Source organism: Lathyrus oleraceus, chromosome 4, assembly GCF_024323335.1.
Source record: "Lathyrus oleraceus cultivar Zhongwan6 chromosome 4, CAAS_Psat_ZW6_1.0, whole genome shotgun sequence".
Lineage (NCBI taxonomy): Eukaryota > Viridiplantae > Streptophyta > Magnoliopsida > Fabales > Fabaceae > Lathyrus > Lathyrus oleraceus.
Genome location: NC_066582.1, coordinates 487,690,143 through 487,702,088, shown reverse-complemented (window position 1 = coordinate 487,702,088; position 11,946 = coordinate 487,690,143). Strand labels below are relative to the sequence as shown.

At 31.1% G+C, this 11,946-nt stretch overlaps 1 long non-coding RNA gene across 1 annotated transcript; it reads right to left on the bottom strand.

The window, feature by feature from the left end:
- Positions 1-622: 622 nt before the first annotated feature.
- On the bottom strand, positions 623-2,723 carry LOC127076501 (uncharacterized). Its single transcript, XR_007786824.1, has 4 exons — positions 2,576-2,723; positions 2,416-2,471; positions 1,118-1,469; positions 623-1,025 (listed from the first exon to the last, which is right to left on the bottom strand). It is a non-coding gene; the product is annotated as an uncharacterized LOC127076501 (long non-coding RNA).
- Positions 2,724-11,946: the final 9,223 nt, after the last annotated feature.

Sequence of the window (11,946 nt, the reverse complement as noted above, 5' to 3'; positions counted from 1 at the left end):
CTCTTCTCACTGTTTTTGACGTAATAATAATTTATTTATTTCTTTACTCTTCACAATTTTTTATAATTTTATTTCTCAATTTTTGTAATAACTCTTCATATTTGTATTTTGATTTTTTAATAACTCTTCGTATCTATATTTCTATCTATTTTAAAATAATAAAAATTTTCCTTTTTTAAAATAATAATAATTTATATATTTTATAAATTATTCATATAATTAAATAAAAAAATAATTATTCCACTCTCCCATTTTTTTATTCAACTGCTCCCATATCTATAATTAATAACTCTCTGTTAACTTAGATTTTGCTACTGCAATTCGCCCTCTATGGAATATAACAACTCTCACATGATCTAGTGCATATATGAAATAGCTTTTAAGTCAATAGATTACACACAAAAACCTTAGAGTTATTGTTTCATGATTTTGTGTCATAGTTGGAATTACAGTTTATAATATTTATTATTATATAAATGTTATCTTTATTTTTATTTTCTCATATTTATTTCATGATTACATTTTTATATATTTTTATGTAAGTTAAAGATGTTTCTATGTATATTCTCATTTCTATACCTATTATGCATTACTTCTAGTTCCTATATTTTATGCAAGTCAGTCGTATAAACCTCTTGGTTGTGTCTGTTAAAATGTTTTAACTACCCTATCTTAATCTTGGCCCAAACCCATCGAGTATACGATCAAGAGATCGTTGAAGTTTCTCTGTTGCCCCGATTTTCTCTCCTTTCCCTAAAATCTTTCTCTTTTTTGGAAGAACTTGGTGTTGGGTTGGATTGTACTTCATTGCCAACATCAAAATTATCTGCATCTCCTTCATCCTCAGTAATTGTGTTATTCTCACGACCGTCTTCAAAAACAGATTCTGATCCTTCACATGGTAATTGATCTTCATATTGTTTGTAAAGGGCGAATCCAGTAGCTATGGCACCCTTGAAACATTTATCTAACAATTCAATAAACTTAGGTCCTCCATGTTTCCATTTCAAAATATCTGGATCCTCCTGAAAAATAAATAAACATTCAAAACATATATCATGAAAAAATTCATGCAATTAATTAAATACTAGTGTAGTATACATCGACAGAACCATACCTTACTCTTTTCAGCTCACCAATCATCGTCAGCCATGATAGTTTTCTTTTCATGATCCCATCCTACTCCAGTTTGCTTATCCACTAACTTCACAAATGACGAAAACTCTCTTTTCAATGTATCCCATCTATTTTTTAGTTGAGTGCGATCATAAACATATCCGGTTTTCTTTTGAAATTTTTCAATAATATTCTTCCACCCTTCTTTACTGAAGTGGGTAGTTGGCCTATTACCCGCTTCTATTTCTTCAATGCAAATTTTCAGCAAACTTTCTGTTTTACTGTCATCCCCCCATTTTGCAACAACTTTTCCATCCTTCTCTAAACTTTTCACATCTTTTTTAGATGTCATTCTAATAATCAAATACAATATTAATATTTATCACTAATACATTAGAAATTTGAAATAAACCTATTAATATTTATCACTCAAATAAGAGTTTATGTGTATGTAATATGGTATTTACAAATCTATTATTATTTAATCCTCATGGTTGATATAAAAATATAACTCTATATAAGTAACAACAAATACATGCTCTAAATAAGAATTATGTGCTTTATCCAACAATAGTGACATCACACACTATAACTACTCTAACTTTTCCAATAAAGAAGCTATGCAATCAAAAAAGTTATGTGCTAAGGAAAAGGATGTGATTATTCCAATTGTTCTAGGCATGATAGTTCTCATTATTTTACTCTTTATGTTACTATATTAACCACTGTCATGCTTTTTCTCATGTTGCTGAAATAAAGCAATAATCATGAAGCTTATGCATCTAATCTAATGACAAATAAAGTTTATACAAAAGTGGTAAAAGTGTGTAGGGAAAATCCTGCACTTTGTCTCAACAAAATAAAGCCTTTAAAGAAAACAATGTATATGGTAAAGTTTTGCTAGTGGCAGACACAAGATTTACAAGATTTAGAAAGATTTACAAAGATTTACAATGTAATTAGGAATTTTCTTTCTATTCTATCAAGTCACTCTCTTTTTCCTTGAAGTCACATGTTGATAGAATTTTCAATTGTTTCCTATAAATACTCATCTCAAGTATACATGACAACTCCAATACAACAAACAAATCAAACTGGACAACAAAAATTGAACTCACTTGAAGCTATCATATTAATAATGTATTTGGAAATAGCTCAATCTCATGAGGTATTTCAAGAACAGAACAATTAGCAAACAAACAACTCTAAGCAACTACATCCAACCAATGACAATATGCTACCACATTTAAATTGTTCATACCATGAATTTCACTATTAACCATGACAAAGAGCTCTAACCTGAATTACCAATAGCTTCAAGTTCCAAAATTCAATTTCGAAATAAGTTGAAAATCCTATATCACAAATTTAACAAAGGAATCACTACCTCTAATGAAAAATGAAAAATTGAAAATCCCAGATAACATTAAAGAAGGAGAAGATTCGTGATAATTTTTACCTGATGAAAAGAAGAAGAAGACGATACTGCTCACGCCGCCATTGAAGCAGATGGAAGAAGAATCACTGTTCACGATTCAGAACAAAATGAAGCTAAACCCTCGAAGGATATTTTCGGAATTTTCAGAAAATTTAAGGATAACTATGTAACTTTGCTTTGGATGTAACCTTCCGTGTTTTGCATTTTCATTTTCTCTCTCATCTATCTTAAAATGAAAACTTAAAAGCTACTTGGATCAGCTTCTCATTTTTAATTAAAAAATCATTTTTTTAACATAATCATTTTTAAAAAATCTGAAACAACCACTCTTAAAATTTTTAGAAGTGATTTTTTAATAAAAAAATATTTTTTTTTTAAAAAAAGCTGTTACAAACGCAGTCATAGTCTAACTCCCAACAAACAAAAATATAATTAGATACCATTTTTTAAAAACTAATATAACATTATTAGTTGCAAATATGAACTTCACTTAATTCAAGTGTGATGCGTGTAATTTTAATGAATCATCAACATTGACTTCACTATTATTTTATAAATTTTTTAAAAGATACTACTAGTAAAGTTATACTATTTTAGAATACTGTTAAATATTTGATCTACAGTGCTCTCAACTTATTAATAAATAATGTTAGAAGTATTATAAATTACTTATAATATACTAGTACCTGAATTTGAAGATGCTAAAAAATTGTTTGTCTAATCTAACTAATGAAATTGTGTGAAGTTAGAGGTTTACTTATTTAACCAATTATCTGTCATGTCTACATATTTACTTCTTTCTTGTTAGTTACTTTAACATTCTTTGTGACTTTAATAGCTATTTGGTAAAATTAACTCGAAACTAAAGAACAACTGTAAAAAAATAAATTGGATTCCGATTAAACATGGAAAGTGGATCATCTCTAAAGAATGCATCATACATCACCTATATAAGATTTTTAGCTTGAAATTTCACATTCTTGATAATATGAGTGATTATGATGGAGAAATTTTTTCACTTTTAAACATCCTATGAAAGTCAAGAGTGAACTCTAATGTCTCAAATTCTATGAAGTTATTTAATTTAATTTTTGTTGTTTTTATTTAATCGTTTAAGTGATTTAATATATTTTTAATTATTTATTTTGGCGATAACATGTATTTTGTGATTTTTTTTTTGGGATTTGTTGGAATTTAGTAGAGTTTTATTTTATTAAAATAATAGAAAAATAATAAAATAAGAGAAAGTAGTAATTTGGGGCCGAAAATAAAGTTATTAGAAAAATAAGGGAAAAAGGAGAAAGTAGAGATTAATGGAGTGGTAAAAGTGTGAAAATGAGAGTTAATTATATTTTAGGTTAAAATAAATAGTAAAGAGAGACGACCCAAACTTGTCGGTACTTAGAAGTTTGAGAATTGAGAAAAAGAGACAAGTGTGAGAAGAGAAGAACAAGAACTTGAGAGAGAAGGAGAACACCATAGCTGATAATTGCTACAATTGATGTGTAATTTTGTGCTTTGTGTATTACTGAAAATTATACATCTTGTATTGATATGATAAATACTGCAATTGATGTATTTTTGATCTCATGAACATAACCTTAGATTCATGATTAAGTGATGAATTTGAATGTTAATCAGTGCATATGTTATGTTTTAATTATGGGGCTCAAATGATGGAATTCACGTTTCTGGTTTTTACTGTTCTAGGTGTCTGCGCTTAGCCCATAAAAGTCGGGCTTAGTGAGTATGATAACACATAGTTGCTATTTTTGACTCGAATTGTCTGCTATCTCCGATTTTAGTGATTGTTGGTGTTTTGTCGTGGTTGGTGAAGTGGTGAATAAAATTGATATTCCTTAAGTATTATGTGAATATTTTATTCGATGTATGAGTATATGTTGTTGAAATGTGTGTGTAATTATATGGTGAGTTATAATTATATGTTGTTTTAGCGGTGTTGTAGTGGGAGACTCCTAAGTCAGTTACAGAAATTAGAAGTTTTATGGGTTTGGCTGATTATCATAAAAGGTTTATAAAAGGCTTTTCAAAGTTAATGTTGCCTTTGACTCTGTTGACTCAGAAGGGTCAAACTTATATGTGGGATGTTTAGTGTGAAGAGAGTTTTCAAGAACTCAAAAAGAAATTGACGTCAACGCCAATTTTGATTTTTCTGAGTCCAAGTGAATCTTTTGTTATGTATTATGATGCTTCGAAGATGGGTTTAGCTGGAACGCTTATGAAAAATCGTCAGGTAGTAGCGTATGCTTTGAGACAACTGAAGGTTCATAAGAGGAATTATCCTGCCCGTGATTTAGAGTTATGAGTTGTGGTGTTTATGCTTAAAGTTTAAAGACATCCTCTGTTTGACTATATATTTGAAGTATTTAGAGACCATAAGAGTTTGAAGTATTTGTTTGATCAGAAGGAGCTGAATATGAGACAAAGAAGATGACTTGAATTTATGAAGAATTACGGTTTCAGTTTGAGTTACCATCATGGTAAAGCTAATGTTGTGGCAAATGCTTTGAGTAGGAGGTCTTTGAATATGTCGACACTCATAGTTTGAGAATTGGATTTGATTGAACAGTTTCGAGATCTTAGTTTGGTATGTGAGATGACTCCTAATAGTGTGAAATTGGGTATGCTGAAGCTGACTAGTGGTATTCTTGAAGAGATCAGAGATGGTCATAAGGTCGACTTAGGATTGATTGACCGATTGGTATTGATCAATTAAGGAAAAGAGGTAGATTTCAGAGTTGATAAGAGTGGGGTTTTGAGATTCCCTGTCAGATTCTGTGTGCCAGATTTTCCAGAGCTTAAGAAGAGAATTCTTGAGGAAGGTTACATAAGTGGTTTGAGTATTCATCCCGGAGCCACTAATATGTACCAAGATCTTAAGAAGATGTTTTGATGGTCAGGTATGGAGAAGGATGTTGTTGAGTTTGTTTATTCTTGTTTGACTTGTCAGAAGTCGAAGATCGAGCATCAGAAGCCATCTGGATTGATACAACCGTTGAGTATTCCTAAGTGGGAGTGTAATATCATTTTTATGAATTTCGTGGTGGGTTTTCCGAAGGCATCTAAGGAAAGTGATTCATTTTGTATTGTGGTGGATAGACTGACTAAATTAGCTCATTTCATTCTGATAAAGATCAGTTATCTATTGCAGAAGTTAGTTGAGGTGTATATCGAGAAGATTGTCATTTTCATGGTATTCTTTTGAGTATTATTTCAAATTAAGATCTGAGATTCACTTCGAGGTTCTGGGAGGTTTTGTAGGAATCCATGGGAACCATATGGCGATTGAGTTCTAGTTATCATTCGCAGACGGACATTCAGATAGAGAAGACCATTGGGTATTTAGAAGATTTGCTGAAAGCTTGCGTGTTGGAGCAAAGAGGTTGTTTTAGGATACTTACTTACCGTTGATTGAGTTTACCTACAACAATAATTTCCATTTTAGTATTGGAGTATCACGATTTGAGGCTTTGTATGGTAGAATGTGCATGACACCTTTGTATTGGTATGATTATGGCGGAAATGTTGTTCTTGGGCTAGAGATTGTTCAACAGACTACTGAGAAGATCAAGATCATTCAGGAGAAGATGGGAGCTTCATAGATTAGGCAGAATAGTTATCATGATAAAAGGAGGAAAGAACTTGAATTATGAAAGGTAGACCACGTGTTCTTGAGAGTTACTCCGGTGAATGGTTTTGGTTGTGCATTAAAATATCGAAAGCTTACGCCAAGTTTCATTGCTCCTTATCAAATTTTGAAGAGAGTAGAAGAAATGGCCTATAAAGTTCCTTTACCACCATCTCTTTAGAATCTTAACAGTGCGTTTCATGTGACTCAACTTCGGAAGTATGTTCCAGATTCGTCTTATGTGATTCAGTTGGAGGATGTGCAAGTGAAAGTGAGAGATAACTTAGCTATTGAGACATTGACTTTGTGGTTAAGGATTATGAAGTGAAGTACTTGAAGGTTAAAGAGATTGTCTTGATGAATGTTGTATGGGAATGACCGGCTAAAGGAAACATGATGTGGGATATCGAGAGTTGGATGAGAGAGTCTTATTCATGGATGTTTCGTTCAGGTAATTTTTGAGGGCGAAAATTCTATAAGCCGGGGAAAGTTGTAATGCCCCGAATTTAATTAAGTTATTTAATTGGATTTTTGTTGCTTTTAATTAATCTTTTAAGTGATTTAATATACTTTTAATTATTTATTTTGGTGATAACATTTGTTATGTGATTATTTGGCATTTGTTGGAATTTAGTAGAGTTTTATTTTATTAAAATAATATAATAATAGTAAAATAAGAGAAAATAGTGATTTTGAGCATAAAATAAATAGTAAAGGGAGTTAATTATATTTTAGGTTAAAATAAATAGTAAAGGGAGATGATCCAAACTTGCCCGTATGTAGAAGTTTAGGAATTGAGAAAAAGAGACAAGTTTGAGAAGAGAAGAACAATAGTTTGGGAGAAAAAATAGCCCCCCATACCCCCCACTTATAATCAAATATTAGGTAATTGTAGAGATTGTCTTGATGAATGTTGTATGGAATCCATGGGAACCATATGGCGATTGAGTTCTAGTTATCATTCGTAGACGGACAGTCAGATAGAGAAGACCATCGGGTATTTAGAAGATTTGCTGAAAGCTTGCGTGTTGGAGCAAAGAGGTTGTTTTAGGATACTTACTTACCGTTGATTGAGTTTACCTACAACAATAGTTTGGGAAAAAGAGACAAGTTTGAGAAAAGAAGAACAATAGTTTGGGAGAAAAAATAGCCCCCCCCCCCCTTATAATCAAATATTAGGTAATTGTATTTTTGCATTTGTTTGGATTGGAACCCATGAGCTTTTATAGAGAGAAACAATATGTTTTGACCTTTTAAAAATTGAAGATGAATTTTGAGACATGCCACATAGGAAATAAATGATGTGACATACATGAAGATGAAGTGTCGCAAGATAGTTTGATGCACTAGATTTAATATATATAAATAGAGTTAATAATCAAATATTAGATAATTGTATTTTTGCATTTGTTTCGATTCGAATCCATGATCTTTTATAGAGAGAAACAATATGTTTTGACCTTTAAAAAATTGAAGATGAATTTTGAGACATGCCACATAGGAAATAAATGATGTGACATACATGAAGATGAAGTGTCGCAAGATAGTTTGCTGCACTAGATTTAATATATATAAATAGAGTTAATAATCAAATATTAGATAATTGTATTTTTGCATTTGTTTGGATTCGAATCCATGATCTTTTATAGAGAGAAACAATATGTTTTGACCTTTAAAAAATTGAAGATGAATTTTGAGACATGCCACATAGGAAAATAAATGATGTGACATATATGAAGATGAAGTGTCGCAAGATAGTTTGATGCACTAGATTTAATATATATAAATAGATTGTTTGTGTTAAGGTGGATAGTTTAAAAGTGAGGACTAATGTGGATGTTGTATTGCATGTTGTTTATGGTTAGAAGTGGAATCATAAATGTTGTTGTTGTTGCATAACTTATATGTAATGTATCATTTTGTATCAATGTGTTGAAACATGCGAGTCACGGGTTCAGAAGTGGGGACCAATGATCATTCGGGATTCAGAAGTACGAACACGGGGTTCAGAAGTGGGGACCCGGTTCGAATGAGGAACCATTGCTGAGTGTATGAGATAAGTAACAAACCTCTGATGTCCAAATTGATACCACATTCATAGAGTCAAGTTGTGAGTCACATTGCATACATAAAGGCTACGTGAGTTGATTGTTGTACTGTTGTGTAAATTGAATACATGTTGTTGATTACGTGATTTTAAGCTACTCTTGTATTGTTTTACACTGTTAGTTTATTTGACACTATTCTCACCTCTTTCTTGCTTGTTTTGCATTTCTCCGTACATTGTTTTACATATACTAAGGGGGAGTAAGCGTTGTCGTGAGTTGGAAGATGACCTTGGAACTTTTCTTCGTTTTATTTGATCGTTTATTGCTATTTAGTTGGTTTAATGCTCTAACATATAACATCATGGAACAAGGCGTTTATTAATTTCATTAAGTATTATAGTTGCAGTTTATTTTAATTATATTGAATTCGGCTGCGGTTTTGAAGTTAATTGAATAATATGCATGTTATGATTGAGTAGCATCCTAAAATGATGATTTTATTATTTAAATTAAGAATCAGAGTTTTAAGGTGTTGCATGAACCATCCCTGGAGGACTATGTTAACGTTTGGAATAAATGGGAGATTGGGCCATCTGAAGAATTGTCATATGACAAGTTCCAAAGTTATGGCTGTTTATGCTAAAACACATGGACAATAGTATAGAGAACAAACTTTATGAGAAGTGGATCAAACTACAATTAACAACAATCAAATATTTATGTTGGATAAAAAATGTGTTCATTCATGATATTCTTAGTCCGAAGAAGCTTTTTGAGCCAAGAGATTTTTTTTGTGTTGTATCCTGAGCAGAGTTTTGGGTCACTGTCCGTTGCGAAGTTAAATGATAGGTGCTAGGAATATTTATGAATCAGTAAGAAAAAAAGAATCATTATTAGCTAATCATAATGATAATGTTGAAATGGTTTTCAACTTCAAAGGTTTGGTTAAGTCCATTGTTGGTTTCCTTGAATGTTCAAAACTGAAAATGAAACTTGATAAGAGGCATGAAACTGCTAAAGGTCTTATTAGTTTGAGTTTTATTGAGATGATGATGGCCGCAACGGTAAGCTACAATTGATTGAATATGAAAGATGAATTCAAGAGCTCTACAATGGTGGAAATGAAGAATGAAAAGATAAGCCTATGAACTCCTTTTCCAGAGCTAGTCTCCTAAACCAGAGAGAAATTTTCCTAATTATTTTATAACAAACTTTTTTAATGCCTTCTTTAATCCCTTACATTCTTCTTTATAATAGTGTATTCCTTAAAATTAAGGAAATATCCTAACTAATTTATATTAAACTAAGGGTCATATCACTACCACCCTCTGAAAGAGTACTGAAGCACAAGTTATGGAAAACACATAAAACTGTAGTGTAATCATTAATGTTAAGTATTTAGTGCACAACTTAATAGGGGTTGGGGTTGGGGCCGAATTAGGTTTAACGGTATTTCTAGAGATTTTAAGTATTTTTCTGGTTTCTTCTAATTTTATGGAATTATGAACAAATGAATGAATAAGAAATAGAAAAGTAAAGTGCAGTAAATTAAATAAATACAAGGAATTATACTAGTCCCCCTTATCAACCAATGATACATCTAGTCCCCTCACACTTTATATGAGACTTTCACTATTGTCACATCTTTGTACAAGTCTTACACCAAGACTTCTTCTACAATCTTCTAACAACAACAAAGAAGCAAATCATTTCCTTGATTTCCATCAACACCAACAACTATGGTGGACTTTGAATCACCCCGATTCAAAGAACTTTTCTAACAAATAGAAAAACAAATTTTCTTATTTGCAAAAACCTATAATAATTACAACACTTTCTTACAGATGAAGAATCACCACACACTTGGTGAAATATACAAGAATTTGTATGAAAAATATTGTAAACCGACTATGCAACAACTTTGAAAAACTTTGAATTTGTGTTGTTTTTATGATATAAGAATATTCAATCTTCTCCTACAATGAACAAACCAAGATGATATAGACATTTATATTCTCAAGTTTTTCTCTAAACTTTTTCACATTAAAATGAAAATTATGCAGGAAAAAATTTCCTGTTAAAATGATACAGATACTTGAAAAATAGTAAAAATGTTTATGAAGAAGGTGTTTTTGAATTTGAAAAATTCTTTTATTTATAGTGAACCATGCACCTCTTGATTTTTAGAAACAATTGCTGGAAAATGCTTATGAACAATTGTCATGATTATGAAAAGGTTTAGAGATAGTTAGAGGAACAATTGTCATGATTATGAAAAGGTTTAGAGATAGTTAGAGGAACAATTGTCATGATTATGAAAAGGTTTAGAGATAGTTAGAGGTGAGACAACAATGCAGTGGTTCAATACTTTTTCAAAAAGAAACATGTTTAATCGATTAAGACTAAAAGGGTAATCAATCAGCCATGTTTGAATGTTAAAAAATAAGTGAAATTTGGAAAGGTTAATCGATTAACTTCGCCTACTTACTAGGGGTTAATTGATTAACCTCTTTCAAAATTCAAGTTTTCTTCAAACATAAGGCAAGTTAATCGATTATACCAAGGAGGGTTAGTCGATTACGTCAGTGTGGACTTAGAAAATTTTCCTTGATAAAAATGCCACATTTTTCCATTTTGAAAATAATGCATAAAATTATTTTTAAACTTTTTTTAGCATCTAATATTTATAACCATTGATTTAAACATTATTTCTTTGTTTATGATCCAATATTATTAAAATTCAAATCTTGACATAAATTTGATACTTGATTCAATCTTTTTCTTTTTTGATCTTTCTTCTTAAGATAGCCTTTTGTCTTCATCAAAATCAAGCTAAGAAGGATGAACATATCTTCTTCAAAATTAGAAAACTGCCATTGCAATACAGTTTTCACAGTTTTTAAGTCCTTAGTTTCCTCATAATTTTTTTCCATGATCTCATTATCGGTAACTTGCTAGGCTGACTGCAAAAAATTGTGCCACTCGAATAGCCTTAACTATACTACACCTGGGTATAAGATCATAGTTAAATTATTCCATATTTTGGGAGCTCACCATTGCAACAATGATAACTTGGACAAAGAAAAAAATTATTTTATTAGAAGGATCTAATGTATTCACAACAACCATACTTTTTCCTTGTTATATTCATCTTCAACTAGGGCAACCCAATATTCACCAGGAATGAGATAAGAACAGTCCAATAACATAGTGAATGTAGAGAAACAAATCCAATGCACACCATATTCAGTCACATGTCCCTAACTCATTTTCTCAAATGAAAAAACCTTTGCAACTCTATTCCCCTCTTTTTCTTCTCCTGAAGATTTACATTTCATGTTGTTTGTGTTTTGAGTCTTTGGTTTGAACTACTTCAACAACTTCATTATAAGGTCTTATGGAGAAAACAATGTGTGAGCCATTAAAACTTGTTGAGAAGACAACAAATTCATTAGGGTAGATCGCCATTGAGACATTGTCTAATTTAGAGATTGCCATAACAGAGACACAATATCAAAGGTTGCCTACATGTTTTCCATTCTTGTTGGGTCTATCCCAGATCTTGAATTGGACCGGGCTCTACTTTTCCCCGCGTTCTAATTTTCTTATCATATTTTCTCGAATTATGGGCCTGTTTGTTTTGTTTTTTATAAAAAATGATTTTTATAGTGTTACATATTTTAGAGTAAAAAAAT